This window comes from Cynocephalus volans, chromosome 10, assembly GCF_027409185.1.
Source record: "Cynocephalus volans isolate mCynVol1 chromosome 10, mCynVol1.pri, whole genome shotgun sequence".
NCBI lineage: Eukaryota > Metazoa > Chordata > Mammalia > Dermoptera > Cynocephalidae > Cynocephalus > Cynocephalus volans.
The window spans coordinates 122767912-122785586 of NC_084469.1; the positions used below are offsets into that span (position 1 = coordinate 122767912).

A 17675-nucleotide genomic window follows, 5' to 3' on the forward strand; every position below is an offset into this window, starting at 1 on the left:
TTTACAAAACAAGGGAATGAAAATCACAATTGATTAATGAGCTGAATGGAAATATTTCCGTTAGCAGATTTTTAAAATGAATAAGGATTAATACCATGGATGGAAATGAACACACATCGAGCTCGCCTTGTACATTTTGGGTCCCCAAAAAGGTAGAGGAAGAGTGGGTAGAGGTGGTGCTAGCAGCTCCAACATGCATAAAGCCCTAGCAGGCTTTAGGTCGCAAGTAATAAAGCCTAAAACTGGTGAAGTAATAAAGAGGTTGGCTTTACAAGATACTATCCTGGGAGACAAAAGTCTTGTTCTTTGATTTGAAAACATAGATATTAAATACTCAGTGGGTGAGGAACATTACAGGCCTGATGAAAAAAGGAAGAGAAAGGGCTCTTAGAAGTGAGCAATCTACTTTGTCCTTAGCTATTTAGGTCCAAAGATGGCTACACATATGGTCCGATTACCGTTTTAAGACCCCTCCATAAAACCAAGCATCTGAGAGTAAGTAAGAATGGCATCACTGTCCTTACCTGCTGGCTAAAGGTACAGATGCTGCACCATTGCAAAAATTTTCCCCACCAGTGTTCAGACATCATGCACTTGACTTTTCTTAACAGTTGGACCTCTTTCCGGTGCTAAACATCGCATGTGTCTTCACGCAGCTTGTCTCTTGATATGCATGAGGGTCCCAATCTCTCCCTTATCAGGGGAGTGATGAACTCAAGGCTGGAGGTCTACAGGCAAGCAGAAGCAGTTACACCTTGCCCCTTTTCAGAATTGCCCTCTGGGATTAGGACCACCCAAGCTAGCCAAGCATTAATGACATCATAAGCAACCTATTTCAGGAAGATCAGTTCCATTTTCCCTAGACAGAAAAGGAGACTAATTTCAACATTTTGTCAGTTGTTAAATACTTATGTCGATAAAACAAACCAATTACTAAACATAACTGGAAGAAATATATATAAGTCTGGAAGATCAAATATTGTACCACTTTTGCAACTGATGAAGGAAAATGCTGTTAGGATCAAGTTTTGTAATTCAACCTTATGCTAACCTTTTTCCTTACTTTATTTAAACTTTTACCAGGAAATTCTGCAAAGGGCTTTGTTAAAGAGAATTTACTATCATTTTATTAATGCCTACATGGTATATGTGGCCAAAATGATGATTTCTCTGCTAGTCTTTTTTGTGTTTGTTTTGTGGAAATGTCCAAAGGAGATAAAAATCTTCTGCAATCACCTGACAGAGGAGAGCACCCACGAAAGGAGTAAAGACACTTTATAAAACAAGCAGTAAGTGATATTTTAAATGATGGTATTTCATCTCAAACAAACTATTCTCTACGTGGTCTATGTTTATATTAACATAGAAGTTCAGAAATTTTGATATAATGGACAAAAATAATTCCACGTACTTCAAAACAGCAGACATACCTAGGTGTGCAAGAGATTCAGAAGACCAACGCTGTAGGTACTGGAAGGAAAAATTTTAAATCCTATTGAAATTATTCCAGTTGAGAACAAGAGCCACTTTAAAAAGCAAAGAAGCCACTGTTTTGAAGAAACCACTATCCAAAGAAGAGCAGGAAAAAGTTACCATGAAAAAGTGCTTGGCTTTTTAGGAGAGGGGGAAAAAAAATCTAATGAGAACTGGGTAGTCCAATTCCTTAAACCAGTAACCCTACAATGTATACCACCACCCACCACCACCTCTCAGATTATCTCTAAACCCCTCCTACATGCAATGGTTGTTGGCTTAAAAGTTTAAAGAGCTAACAAAATGTTTTAACGAGATACAAATCTCAGAGATCATTAATCAATATGTTCAATGTTATTTGTGATAATTCATCATGACATGATATTAATGGGTTACTGTACCCTTCAGAGGTGAGATTAATGCAAATGAGCTGCCACAATTAACTTTACTGCTCCCAACTCACAGGAATGGACAGATGATTATAAATGACAACTATATGTCAATTACAATATCCAATAAAGTGAAGCTTAGAGAACAATCCATCTCCTTTTATTGCTCTTCCTTGACGTAGCTGAATTTAGCTCAACCCACTGTTGTCACTATGTAACCATTGTGTGGGGGAGGGGAAAGGGTTTTTCTTTTTTTCTTTTTTAATTTCTCGATATCTTAAAAAGTGCTTCAAAAATGTCCATGTAAATACATTTTCCAAAGGAGAGCCACAGGAAACCAGAATAAATGCCACATTCATTCTGTGTGAGTTAAAGAAAATTGTATCCATTTTCAAATTGTAGCAGCAAGGCCAGGAAGGAAACAACCTACCCAGCTGTGTATAATATATTTACTCAATTAAAAAAGGAAGACATTAGCACAGCATCCTGAAAAGCCTTGAGTTTCACTAAACAAAAGTTATTTGAGGATCACTCTGTTGAAGTAAATAGGTCGGAAAGTGGAAAGTAGGTTTGGGGCCGAGGGCAGGAGGAAAGGTTTGATGTCAACTTGTACGCCTGCACTTGGGGCGTCAGGAAATATTCAGGTATAGGCCCCCCACTGCAGAGGACTTCCGTGCCTACGTCGCTCCTCCTTGCAAGAGTGGAGTGCTACAGGCACATTGCACTGGTGCCTCCTCACCCCAGATCCTTTCCTGGGCAGGCGCACCCAGCCACTGTGAGTGTCAGATGGTAACTCACGGCCTGGGAGGCTACACCGATGCTTCTCCCTTCCCCAGAGACATTGGATAACGAATGACTGCCACCAGCCAGGCCCTTGTCTCAGACAGGACCAACTCTGCAGTACAATTCACACTCCAGAACTCCCCGCAGGGCTAGGCTGAAGCTGGTCTTCAGCTGAAGCCAGGTCCTTGCTGGACATTTCCTCTGCCCGATGCTGCTCTTCTCATGCCCCATATGATACCCTGCTGTCCCCAAATCACTTGAACAAGAAGTCTGCCTTGAACTGTGCTTTCAGGAAACAGAACCTAAGGCAGGTATCAGTGAGACAGGAATAGGAATGCTCTCCTTGCAGCGCAATTTACAAGAGACCTGTTCTTTGCCAGTCATTGATAACAGACCACCCAATATGGTCCTTTTTAAAGCTACATCCAGAAAGGATTACTTCCTTATGCTTTCAGAAACATCTAAAGATAAAATTACAATGTAAATCCATAAAAGGATCACAGTGGATTGTGGAAGCTATAGATTGTTTGTCCAGAACAATTTCCTATGTGCCTCCTGTTACCAAAATGGACCTCATTTTTCCATTAGGCAATTGGGCCTCCCTGACTCAGTGCAGAGGCAGGGCATTTAACGCTAGCCCAGTCTAAGAACCCCAAGCTCCAGCGCCATGACTGATTCGGGGGTAGGTGTCTGCCTCCTTAGGCCACTCACGGTTCTCCCTGTGGCTCCTGTGCCAGAGAAGCAAGCAAAAGAGCTTCTTGTTGCTAAGATGAGGAAATGCCAATCCATCAGTAGCCATCTGGATCCCCACTCAGAGTATATTCTCTTTGAAGAGTATAACACATAAAAGAGAACCAAAACCAAGGGATTAGATAAAGACAGGGCCTTGGTGACATACTTAAGCTCTGGAAAAAGCTAGACTCTAAACTAGAGTTGGCAAACTATAACCCATGGGCCAAATCTGGACCACTGCCTCATCTTGTACAGCCCATGGGCTAAAAATGCTTTACATTTTTAAATGGCTGGGGAAAAAAGAATAATCTTTAGTGACACATGAAAATTTATATGAAATTCAAATTCCAGTATCTATAAATAAAGTTTTACTGGAACACAGCCATGCCCGATGTTATCTATGCCTGCTTTCACACTACAAGAGCAGAGGTGAGTAGTTTCCACAGAGACCACATGGCCCACAGAGCCAAAAATATTTATTATCTGTCCCATTACAAAAAAACTTTGCTGACTCCTGCACAAAACTCTGCATTTTGTGAGCCAATAATGACCCTTTCCGCTTAAGCTAGTTTGAATTTGGACCTTCTCGTGTGTAAGAGGAAACTCTTGATTAACTAACTGAACAGACAGTTCTTAGCCCTCCCCAGACATCCCAACTCCTCCACCCACCCAGTCTGCTGTGATCCTATAGGTAACGAATCAATGTCCAGATCAACTGATTGGTTGTTTCTCTTCCCTCATCTAAGAAGTTATTGTATTCTTTGCTGAATGTCACAAAGTGTTGATATGTGAATCTTAAAACACATGAAATATATGTCATAACTATCATTCCGAATATTGATATATAATATCAATCGTTCCAATTGATATGCAATTCTAGGCAAAGCACCGAAAGATAATGTAGATTAAAAGTGGGGAGAAAACGTCTTTGAAAAAAACTGTATTTGAAGAACATACTTAATTTGAGGGGAAATCCCACCAGTGCCAAACTGTTCTCCCAGTTAGGTAGAGCCTGCCATAATTAGCTGTAACAGGCTGGAACACTCTAGTCCCGGCTCATGAAACTCCAGTGCCTAGTGAGAACAGAGTGCGAATTTGATGACTTTTACAGAGGACCAGAAAGAGGGGAAACAGATTCATTTGCTTTATTTTTGGTTTCCTGTTTTCCGTGAGGAGATAGATCCGGGTTTAAATTTCTCGTCCCTTTTCCCTCTCCACTCACCTTGGTCCCAGGACAGGAGCAGCAATCATCATGAAAACAGATCCAAGCCACCTCCCGTGATGCATTAGCTCAGGCCGGTCAGGAAGGTTAGCAAAAAAAGAGCCAAGTTATTTTCTTTGGTGAAGACTCAAGGGTATCTCACTTTTATTGTAACAATATGAAGACAACTGTTGTTCCTTACCATAACCAATCTACTACACTAGATTCTTACAGCTCTATTACATTTTCCACACATTCTCCTGGCATGGGGTATAAATGGGCAAGACGGCTCTGGATAAATCACTGCCGGCAGCAGAGGCATTTTCTCTGGGGAATGAAGGCACACACTTAGCATTTTAACTCATCCTCCTTTTGGAAACACCTAGTCACAAATAAGTGTCTCAAACCGAAGAAACTGAAATTGATTTCTTATCTTAAGGTAATAATTAACCTCAGAAAAAAACTATGAAAGGTTGCTTATTAATTATTTTTGTAATATACTTTGGGAATTTTTTTTTTCATGAAAGATAGAGACCAAAGTAGACACATTTTATGGTCATATAAAATGATATTGGATTCACATTTTATAGCAGAATAAAACTCACCTAATTTGCAAAATGCTCAATATCAGAGGGAGAGTTTCCACCCCACCATGTTGCTTTTTCAAGACTCTTAAATAGTCCTTTTTAAAACAACAGGATCTTTCTGTTCTTTATGTGTTCACACATAAGTGCCTTAGAGCTTTTAATATATTGTCACTATTTCAGTCCATGGTTTTTCTACTTATTCAAAAAAGAAGGTATTTTTCATCTGAGTAGCAGTTTACAGTGAACTCTGGTGACATCCTCATTCTTTCTTGAGAATGGAAGAACAAGTTGTCACCAAGAAACTTGTTACTATCCCTACTAATGAAAAGACGGGAAACTAGCATCCCTCAGCTAATACTGTAGAGACAGACTGGTGTTTTGCATTGTAGTGTGTGCATGTTTATATATGTACTTTAAAATAACTTTTTCCCTCTAGTCACCAGAAAAGCCCTACAGCATAATCGAAAACTAATCAATGCACAAGTTAAATCATATAACAGATGCTGCTCCAAATACTACATGTCTGTCAGATCACCAAGCCACAACTCAAAACTTGAACAGATCAGGACATGTGCCCCCAAAAGAAGATGTAATAGATAAGATTATTCACGGTGTTTTATCTTTCCTTTCCTTTTGGGGTTGAAAATTTTTATTCTGTACTATTTTGGTGGAGGGTGGTATTTTGTTTCCTTTTCTTTGAGACAAAAAAAAAAATAGTTATGTAAAATCAAGTTATGAGAACAACATGGAACTGTTTCTTGAAGCATTCTAAATATAAGTTTTTGCTAATTAATTAACAAATTCAAGCTGGTTAAATAAAACCTTCTTCCAACACCTCCTATTTAATTGCAGTTTGGCACCAACTAATATATATCAAAATTATAGTATTTCCCCTGACAGGAAGCTCCTTCCTTCCACACACTATTACGACTCTCTGCAGAGCAAGCCAGAATTGCTGACAACCTTGAACACTGCTACAACAATATTACTATACTTGGCAGAGAAGTACCCTTGCGGCAAGAGAAAAGCTGTAATTTTGACTGTCACTTCACATTACACTGGATATTATTTCACTGTATACACATGCACACACTCACAAACTCTTAATAGACTACAGTTTTCGCACTGCCTGCCTTTGCAATATAAATGGCAATATAATACCAGAGAACCGCCAATGGGGTCCCAGCGAGAAACAAATGTTTTGCATTATGGAAACATCATCAGAGGATGCCTTTGAAAGGATATTTCATTCCTTTGTCCCCCACTCACACCGTTAATACCCCAGCATCAATTTCATAAGCTAATTGCTTTGGTTGTCCAAAAGACTTTCACTATTTTTTTTCCTATTTCCATGGAGGGCAAAGTTATCATTAACAAATTCTGTGCTTGAAAATTTCCATGATGTGTAGCAAATGTGATGCCACTTGATTCTTAATACTTCATTCTTCAAGTCTGATGCCTGATGTGTTGAATTTCCAGATTTCAAAATGTATCCTTTTTGTGCATTCATTTCCCTTTTCACATGGAGGAGTCCATTAAACTGCAGTGACTGCTAGCCAAGCCAAACCGGGCAAAACAGACCCCACAAATCCTGCAAAACCTACACACTGTCCCCGCCAGAGAGCAGCTTCTGTCTTTGCAGATAGCTGAGTGCCACATAAGCTTCCTTCTCACTAAGCTTGCACTGAGCAGATCGGGCCAGGTTCCCTACTGTGCCTTCTTCCCCCACCCCAGCTTTGATTTACAAGATGGTATGTTAATGTTCCCTCTATTTGTTCCAGACAAGAAATTCTGTGATGTCACAAGGAGCTCCAAATTGAGAACTCCCTGGAATCCAGAGCCCAGGTCAGAAGAATGAATACATAGATGGAGAAAACTGCAACTTGCCCCAAGGACAGAATGCTAAAAATGGCAGTGGACAAGGAAAAAAAAAAATCCTTACAACATCTTTTAGTAAATAGTCCATCCCTTACACAAACCCGGCAGGAAATCCACAGTATCCTGCAGAAACAAGGCTACGCAACAAGAAAATCAGAGCTTCTTTCTCTACTTAATCCCTGCCATCCTTTTTTTCTTTTCTTCTTTCAAATTACTACTTCAAAATATTTAAATAAGAGTTAAACTTGCTTTACTGAATCAAGGAAAAGCAACAGCAAACTCTGTGCCCTCCGTTAGGAGGATGTATCCAGAACTTCACCGTGTCTGCTGACCACACCGAATTTAACAAGGTTCACAAATGAACTAGAGTAAGTTTCCCACAGTGACACATTAATAATAAGTTCCTTATCCCATCTATCCCAAGCCATGAATATGTAATGTTATAAAATGAGTCCTTTTCACACAATGGAACCTCAGACGTGAATAAATAAAAACTATCCATCACAAGCCTGTGAAAAATTAATGAGAGTTCAGAGACGCCAGGAAAAATGGGGACCAAGGTAGAGAGGGCCCTGTTCGTAAAAAGCCTCCCTAACTTGCAGATAGTAAATATCCTTGCCCCCGCCCCTTGCCGAATTTCCAGGTGAGGGTGTGAAATAATGGGTTTTATGTTTAACGTGCTAAAATTGACTCACAACCTTAGAGCAGCTCTTCAAGCAAGCCACCGAGAGGTCATGGCCGCACAGACTCGACTTCCGATATTCTAGACATGACCCAAGTTTGGCAGCAGAGCTGGAGTTTATTTACTTAATTATTTATCATTCATAACCAACCTACTTCCAGAAGGATTTGAGGCTGCTTGCAGCGGTTACGAGCAAAGTGAGAGAACAGGGCTCCTGTAGAGCTAAAACACCAGGAGGGCAGAAAAGCCCTGCTTTGTCCTTCTTTCCTCGACCTCACTAGGGACACGCAGTACCTGATCAAATTGTAAGTATCACTTCTGTTGTAATTAGTGACATTATCTATACTACTTGCTGGGGACCCACTCTCCTCTCAGCACTACCCTAGTGCTACGTCTGTATAAGATCTAATTCCCGCCCACTATTACTCCATTTGACAAATGGGGAAACTGAGGCTGGGATGTGCTAATTAACCCACCCCCAGTCTAAACAGGGCCAGAGGGGGATTAGCTAGCTCCAAACTCCCTCCCTGACCTTCCCACCTGTGGCCACTCGTTGCCACTCATGCTGGAGTGTACTGAATATTGCTTTTAGCACTGTAAGCCCATCTTAGAAACCCCACAGCTAGAAGGCTTCATTTTAGAGATGAATACCAAGCAGGATGATGTTCACGGACTCTGGGGATACAAGCCAAGGCTGAGGATGGGCAGTAAGTCGGGGCAGAGCAGAACAGAGAAACCTAGACTCCCCCACCCCCACCCCGAGTCTGCTCCCTGCCACAAGACTACACTTCCTCACAGGAAGAGCTCCAAGTCCCACTTTGGGATTAAACTACCTGTTGTAAAAAACAGAAGAATTCACCCCAAGTGGTTTTCCCTTCAATGGATTGTTATGGGGCTGAAAGTGTTGTCTTGAGGAACAACTACCAAAAGGAAGATTTTAAAACAGGCCACTGAGGACAATCCCCTTGATCCTGTCAAGCCTTGTCCCTCCTCCTCCACTCCACAAAAGGGAGGACAGAGTGTGTGACTAACACACAGCATGACCGGGGGCACGCCACACTGTTCTAACTCAGTGCTTTTCCTGTGCTAGTCCCTCATCCATGATGCCATCCCAACCTCACTCCACTGGCTAAATCACTTATCCTATGAGATCGATTTAGCCTCCATGACACCCCCCACCCCCCCAATTTGGTCAAAGAGGCCCTCAGCACACACCTCCAGGGAAGTCAGGCGCTACAGGTGATGGATATGGACCAGCCAGATAATATCAACCTGGAAAGCGGGCCAGGTGTAAAATCATAGGGACTGGGGGTGTGAGCCGACCTGGGAACACATGCCCCATCTTTCTAACTGGGGCTGCCACTGCACGGGGTGGGTCAAGAGATGCTCCTGGGAAATGTGGAGGCAACGTTGCCAGATCTTCCAGTTTTCTGAAGGAAACCAAGAATCCAGGCTTTTAAGTTAACTTTCTCCATTTCAAAAAAAAAAAAAAGTCCATGGTCCAAATAAAACATACCTCCATGCAAAGTTCAACCTATGTTTTAGATCTCATAATCATTTCTTCTTTTTATGCTGAAGGCTCCTTAAAGGCAAGACCAAGTCTTAGTAGTCTCAGCCTGGCGCACACCTGGGGAAGGACCTGGTACAACACGGGCCCTCGATACTTGCTCAACTGAACTGACTCACATCATGACTTGAGACCAAAGAACCAGAAGCATGGGAATTAAACTGGTAAGAAAACAGATGTTACACTTGATCTCAGCCAAAAGGCCAAGAAGCGATAGCACGGAAATTAATAAAACCAAAAATAAGCCAAAAGGGAGAAAGTCTCTTTTACCACTTGAGAATTTTATTTGTAATCCCTCTAGGCAGTAGGAACTCAGTGTAGTTCCAGTGCGTCTTGGGAATCTACCAGGTGTTAAGGGAGAGGGGATTTTTTCTTTGTCTTCCCAAAAGGGAATACCAAGGTGTGGCCATGTTTAGAGCAGGGTCTGTAAGATGATCCCAGGGCCCTAGCCCAGGGAACGAAATCAGCAATGAGCATGTCTGCGAAGGACATGAAGCCTGAAGACAAAACAGAGGACTAGCTAGAAATAATCAACCCCCTGTCACTGAGACACATGAACTCAAAACTCAGTCTGATTAGCAGCACTGAACACTGGATGTGTCCATCTGAATAAGATGAGATTCGCTCCTGCCAAAATCATGCAGGGCAGGCGGACACAGAAAAGAGACAGTTCAAGGGAGATATTAACTATGCATAGCATTAGTTTCCTAAGCTCTGGCCCCATATCCCTGCATGAGTTATTACATGGATGAAAAGAGGGCAATCCAACATGAATTTTGACCTGAAGGAGTTTACAAACCAGTAGGAGAATCAGGATGAGTTCAGAAATTCCTATAAAATGCTTTTTTTAAGTAATAAATCCTTCAAATACAGAAAAAAAGTATTTGGAGAGTTGGAAGGGGCAGTGATAACTCTCAGTAGATAGAACCTTGAAATCCAACGGGTTTCAAAGTATGAGAAGGAGTTGGACATGAAGGGATTGGATAACAGGGAATGGAAACAGAGAATGCATTCCAACCAGAAGGAACAGCAGGACAGGAACAGACATACGTAGCGTTTAGGGAGACCAGGATATGATCCCAGCTTAGCTGAAATATAGGGTACAGCGGAAGGAGAGCTTGTGGTTTTAGGACTGGATTTGTTTGTAGCTTGAAAACAACCAAACAATGTTCAAAACAAGCAGGCCCCCTGAGTCAGATGCTGGGTTCTAAAGTCCAAATCTGCCAGTATAACCATGCCTGGTCAAACCCCATCGTATCCACCTCTCCTGAGTGCCAGACCTAAAACCAGATACCAATGGATCACTTCCACTTGGATGCCCCACAAGAGTCTTGAACTCGACATGGCTAAATTGACTCATCTTCCTACCACACCACTGCTCTACTCATACCCTGTCCTCAGGGATGGTTCCACTATGCACGTGCTGGCCAAGTGTGACACCTCAAATTAGCCCTTGATCCTCCCTTCTCCTTTGACCATGCCATCATCTCCCCTATAGTTGGTGACCAAATCTTGTTTATTTCACCTCCTTGGCATCTCTCAAAACTGTCTCTTGCTCGCTGTACTCACTGCAACCACGTTTGCTCAAGAGCTCATCATTTCTTGCCTGGATGACTGGAATCATTTCTCAGCAGGTCTCCCCACTCTCCTTTCTCACGCTGCTGCCGGAATGGTCTCCTAAAAGGCAAAATCTGATCATTTCACAACTCTGCTCTAAATTCCTTCTATGGCTCCCCATGGCTTGGACTTAATAAATGTTTATTGAATGAATGGGCTCTCTGAATACACGCTGTTCGCTGCCTGGCACAGTGGAGGTCAGGCTTACATGGAAATATACTTCTGAGCAGAGTCAGGCAATAAACAAAGTAGTTTATTCTGAATTCCACACCACCCCAAAACACTGACTACCTTGGGGAAACATAGGAAGTGCAACTATATGGGGAATAAGATGGGGAAAGTATGCTAGAGCCAATTCAAGGAAGAGCTGGAGGCTAGGAAGTTTGGACCTGGTTGTCAGGCAATGGGACATCACTGAAGGTCTTCTGAGAATGGATGCAATCAGAGCTATACAAAGGAGGCTATAGGCAGTGTGAGGAGAATAGGAAGAAGTGATATTGGGAGGCAGAGAAAGTTAAAAGACTCTGTTACTGACAAAGGTAAGATACAATGCCCAGAATTAAGAGAGTGGGAATGAAGGAGGATGAATGAGATTACCAAGAAAAAAATGCCTGCCATCAATAACCATTTATTGTAATGTCCCTGAATTTGGAGATGGGACCCTATGACAAACATTCCTAAATCTTCAATATACCTCCTGTTGAGAATGTTGCATTGTGGAGTGGAAGGCAAAACTAAATGGTGCTATTCTACAGCTCACCAATAACTCCTTTCTGATTTTAAACAACTGGCATACAGTGTGGTGAAATAGAAACAGTATTATCCTTATTTTATTACTAGCATTATTATTATTATTAGCATTATTACTACTGACATTATGAACAACTGCAATGTTCTGGACAGCTCCTATTGCGCTTGGTGCTTTACATGATCATCTCACTTAATCTTCAGAAAGTTGAGACTTACTCTGTAGTCAATAAGGTAGATGCTTTTCTTACCTGCTGTGGTTGATTAAAGATGGCCACAAATTCCATGACACTTCTACTATCAAAAAGTTGGGTGTATGTCTGCTCCCTTTGAATCTGGGTGGGCTTTGTAACTGCTTTGACCATAGAAGTGATGCTGTGCCAGCTTCTAAGTCAGGCCTTAAGAAACTGGCAGCTTCTACTTCTTGTGTTTTAGAACACTTCCTCTGGGAGCCCTGAGCCACCAGGTAAGAAATATCACCAGACTGCCCTAAGTCTGCCACGCTGGAAAGACCATATATAGAGACCTCTGGACAATAGTCCCAGTTGAGCTGAGCATCCCAGTCATAACCGTGAATGTGACAGGCACATGGGTGACCATCCTGGACGAGCTGAGTGCCAGTCCCACACATCCACCAGCAGAGTTCCACTGAGTGATCTCAGTCAACACCACACGGAGCAGAAGAATCACACAGCTGAGCCCCATATTCCTTAATCAAAAAATTCACAAGACAAAACAAAATGGTTGTTGTTTTAAGCTTCTAAGTTTTGTGGTAATTTATTAGGCAGCAGTAGATACATTGCAACACCCTCACTTTTCAAATTAGCTACCTGTCACTCCAAAAGGTTGCCTGACTTACCTAGAGTCTCCTAGATGACAAGGTGTGCAGCCTGGATTGAAACGTGTCTGCCTGACCTAGCTGCACACAATGCTTATTAAGTAATCCCTGACAAATAAAGCCAGACAGTTGTGGCAAACTAACTAAATTCCCTATGCTCTTTGGATTGTGTGAGTACTGCAAAAATGTCTCACTTCACCTCACGTGATTTACTTGTTAGGTATAGTCAAGGCTGGATGGTGCTAAAACTGCTTCACCACTCCCCACCCCCACAACCCTTGCCACTTCCTCCTCTCTGGGAGGAGTCTCACGTGACTATTTCCACAGCTAAAAAAGACTAAATTCTATAATGACCAATAAGTAAAGATAAATCCAAGGACAAGAGATAATCCCCCATGCCAAAGACTCCTCCTCATTGGGGTGAACGAGCACTGAACTCCTATAGTCCTATAAGGAAAACAAGAAAAAGAGAAAAGAGATCTTTAATTGAACTACTACATGGTCTCCCAGCCTAAATCCAGATTTCGAAGAATTCAGAGATTTGAAATTCTCATGATTGGTTCCCAGGACCCTGAGACTTCCAATATATTCAAATGTCAAAACAACCCAAGCAGATGGTGAATAAGGGCATGCCTGCAGGATATGACAATGTGAAGCTTCAGCACGTTGTGGTTATGTTTCAACGAAAGAGGTGCTGGAAGCAAGAGTGAGTTTACATGGGCTCGTGATTTCCTTTGACAAGATACACGCACTTGTTTCTTCAACCTAAGCAAAATTCCCATGACTGAAACAGATTTGAAAGTCAGGTGGACAAGAAAACCATCTGTGGATGGTATAACGTACAAAATCATCAAAAGTAATTGTATAAAAAATATGACTCTAGATGACACAGAATCATACCCACAGACCTATTCTCGGTTACCTTAAAATAGGATTTAAAGTGATTAGCATAATATTGATGTAATTCTAGAGCTCTATCAAATAAATCTAAAAATCTTCATTTGATACTGGATTATCACAAATTAAACAAAATGTTTTCAAGCCCCTAAATACTGTAGATCTATAAGATGATGCCTTTCAGTGTAACTGTTTTATCTGAACAAAAAAATAGGAATTCAAAAGTGAATCTGCTTAAGATTCCGAGGAAAAGGTGTTTTGCCCCATTTCACCTCCTGCTTTTTCACAATGGATCAAGGAGTGTGAAACTTTTTAAGATTCCTCCTCGGTGACTCTAATGCCCCATTTTAGCAGGTACATCATCCTTGAGGAAGCCAAAGTGTACACGGACCAGGAAAATGCCCCCAAATACACAGGGCCATCAACTTAAAGGAAGTGATTGACAATCAACGTGAAGAATTAATTTCAGAAAGCTGCAAAAAAAATACAGCTAGTCACTCTGAAAATGGGCCAAAATAATGGCTGCATTTGACACAGAATGAGCTATGAAAAAAGTATCAGCTCCGGAGCCACATTGACTTGGGTGTAAATCCCAGGACCAAAGTGTGTGGTGACACAGCTGTGAGTGAGGCTTCAAATTCATAAGAGTCTCTGTTTCCTTGTCTGCAAAAGATAGAGAACAATGAAGCTCACCTAAGAGGGCTGTGTCTAAATGAACTCTAATGGCATGTATTCAGGACCTATCAAAGGAAGGTGGCAGAGGATTAAGAACATAGGCCCTGGTGGCCTGGTTCTAATCCTACCTCTACCGCATACCGGCTGTGTGACCTTGGGTAGGTTAACCAGTCTTTCTGTGCCTCCTTTTCTATAGGAAGGTAATTAAGGTACTCTAATACTCATCTATGTGAAGATAATGGTATTACTCACCTCGTAGGGCAGTTGTGAGGGTGAAAGGCATTACTGTGTATGAAATGTATATAATTTGCTATAATTAATGTTATACTCACTACGTATCAGATACTGTAGTATAGCTTTCTCTGTATCAGGGATTGGCAAATTTTTTCAGTTATGGGTCAAAGAGTAAATACCTTAGTCTTCAAGCCACATATGGTCTCTGTCACATAGTCTTCTTTTTTACTTTCTTATGGGTCATTAAAATAATAAATAAATAAATAAATAAAAACAGGCTGCAAGCTGGATTTAGCCCACAGGACATAGTTTGTTCATTCCTGGCTCTTTATAATTTTAGTTATTGATTAGGTAATTTTCAAACTGTGAAGGGTCTACAATTTCATCCTCCTTGTAAGCTAATGAGTTAGCTACCAAGTTTCATGGCAGCTGGCAGAAGACACAAGACCCCAGGGTCAGATACAAAGGACTTTATTAGTCACAGCAGAGCAAACATCATGAGCTTCATTTTTGCATCTGTTCCCCTTACCCTGGCCCCCAGCCCCACAGGGTGATGTGAAGTACCCCGGGTGGATGCTATGCTCGTACTGAGTTTGAGTCATGGCTGAGGAACCCCAAGCTTAGGAATCCCAACCTTTATCAATCAAATCTGCCTAAACTTTGTCCTAGGGAGAGACATTATCTTTATTATACTGGACAGTAAACAACTGTGCCCTTCCCTCCTAAAGGAGACACTATCTCTATCTTCCAAGGTTCTTTGCTATACAAAGTTCTGTGAAAAGATAGCTTGAAATGAATGCTGCTGGTGCAAATACAGGAGTCCCACGGAACACTATCTCCCAACAATGATAGGTAGAAGAAAGTGGCAAAGCTAGCATTACCTTAATCTGAGGGCTATTTTTAAATGAACTAATCAAGCATACACACACACACACACACACACACACACACACACACACACACACACATGTATTTTTAAAGTGCCCATAAAAAAAGAAGTTGGCAATTTCAAAGCTTCAAATGGAATGCCACTGAGATTAAAAATTAGATCTGTGACATCATACACACTATTTCTGCTGAAAAAGTGTGTTTAGTTAAAAACAGAAACCAATCTGTAAATGTGAATTAAGTGCATACTCCACAAAAAATATCTGGTGAAAGGAAAAAAAAATCCTTACGTGTAGATATAAATGTTTCCTGACAGATGTAAATGAAAACTAATACGGTGACATTTTTCAAATTAGCCATTGGAAAACATTGTGTGTGTGTGTGTTTTAAACAGCCTAAGCATTTTTCAGTTATGTTGTCCTAGGAAAGTATTTATGAAAAGGATAATAAATAATTAATTCTGCTGGCTAGAAGCTGCAACTCCTTTCTGCTTCAACAATATACATTGAAATACTGTTTAAATTATAGGAGCAAATTGATTCAAAAGGCTTCCATTAGTGAGCTGGCAAACAGGTTTGAAATTGGCTAATAAATTTTAGATAAAGATACAGTCTTTGATGAGGATGGCAATGCCAGAGTGCTGATCTCCAAGTCACCAGTTTGTTAAATCGGTGGCTAAAGTCTAGATTTCTCCCTGTCTCATAACTCATTGTGTTAAACAATATGTCACAGAGTAGAATAGGCCGAGTCAACTCAGAATGCCTGCCATGTGAGCCATCAGCAAGATCATGCAGTGGTTGTTTACAGGGCTGGGAATAACACAGGGTCCAGGTTTACATTAGGGTCCCTTTCCCAATCTCTATTCTATCAGGTTTACAGTACATTAATCAAGGATAATTAGGCCCACCTGTGACATAAAAATTTCTACCCATGATATACCTTGCAGCAAAAAGTCATGTCTGAGATATCTATGAAGAAAAATTCTTAATCAAAATCAAGAAATTGTGTGTGAAGCTCTTAATTCTGTTCAGATGCATTTATTTTAGCTGACTGCAACATGTTGCTGTAAGTCATGGAATCTTATGCAGTTATTCAAAAAAATAAGTTAAAGCTGTACTTACTAGTCTGGAAGGATAAGCATCATACACCACCTAAGAAGGGTGGAGTGTGTTTCCCCTTATTTTAGAAAAAGAGAACAAAATTGTATATAGGTGTGTATGTACATGAAGAAAGATGTACAAGAAATGAATTATTCATCATGGTTACATCGGGGGGGTAGAATTGGAGGGTGGAATAGAAAAGGGGATTTTTAATGCCTCCTTTATAGAGCTCTACAATTTTAAAGAAATTATTCAAGTAAGCATGGCATTTCAAATACCAAAAAACAAACAACATGAAGCCTTGTGTGGCTTGCACAAAATTTTAAAATGGGCAAGTTGCTCATTTGCTGAATTTATTTCCAGCTAGCCAGTTTGGGTAAGTCTGTCAAGGACTGATCTATCTTTTCATCCATCGACACTTCTACCCACTAAACCAGGAGCCAGACCTAAGAAATAGTGGGCTAAGAGTAAGCAGCTTTGGAATCAGCCAGCCTGGAAGGAAATCCTGGCTCCCTCTATGCAGCTTTGCGCCATGCTCTTGATGTCTTCCAAGCATAAAACAACAGCAAGAACTAGGAAGAGTATATATAAAGAGCCAACAGTTTCCTCCACAAACCTCAGCTCTTTCCCCCGTGTGCATCGGGATCTCAGTATGGCCACCTCTGGGCAGAGTAAACTCCACTTGGCCATAACAATGATCCAGGCTGATAATCCTGAAACACATTATGGGGAATTAATTACAGAGGAATTCAAACTTACACCTTCTCAAGTTTGCAGCACTTACCAATGGGGAGGGAAAAGAAGGCTTTTTTAAAAAATAAGTAATACCCTATTTTCCTTTCTTCATTTCACAGCCATTTTTATAAGGAGCTTGTGTGTAGCATTCCCAGCCTTGGCCTCCCCATGGGAAAGGTGGAATTCACAAATGAAAATCCCGGAGCTGATGCTCTCCCACTGTGTGTGGATCTGAAGCAGCCCAGGAGAGCAGGATGAGGACCCCCCAGGCAGGTCCCTGGAAGAGAACATCAGCCAGCCTGCAGCTCATCTCTTGGGCGTGGTTTACATGCCTTGGTTTCGCTGCCAATGCCTGTGCATTCCTCAGGTGCTGATTCTTCACCAGTTCCCCTCCAACTCCAACCCAGCAAGGGGCAAGGACAGAGATAATGCATTCTGGTCGGATCGCCCTCCTTAAGAATACTCATCAGAGCCACTGACACTTAACACTCACTTTCCAATTTTAATGGACTACAAAATAAAGTAGCCAAACTGTGCAAATGAAAAAAATGAAGTGAAAAGTTAGTTATTCATTTTAAACTAAGTTCTTAATTATGGAACAACAAAACAAGTAATTAATTTCCACGTAGCTACATTCAGCACTCCACACTTA

General features: G+C 41.2%; 1 protein-coding gene and 1 pseudogene across 1 annotated transcript in view; both read right to left on the reverse strand.

Annotated features, from left to right (window-relative positions):
• The window catches only part of WWOX (WW domain containing oxidoreductase), a 983029-nt gene that overhangs the window by 823838 nt on the left and 141516 nt on the right, over positions 1-17675 (reverse strand). The window lies entirely within an intron of this gene.
• Positions 9385-9507, reverse strand: LOC134389907 (U2 spliceosomal RNA; annotated as a pseudogene).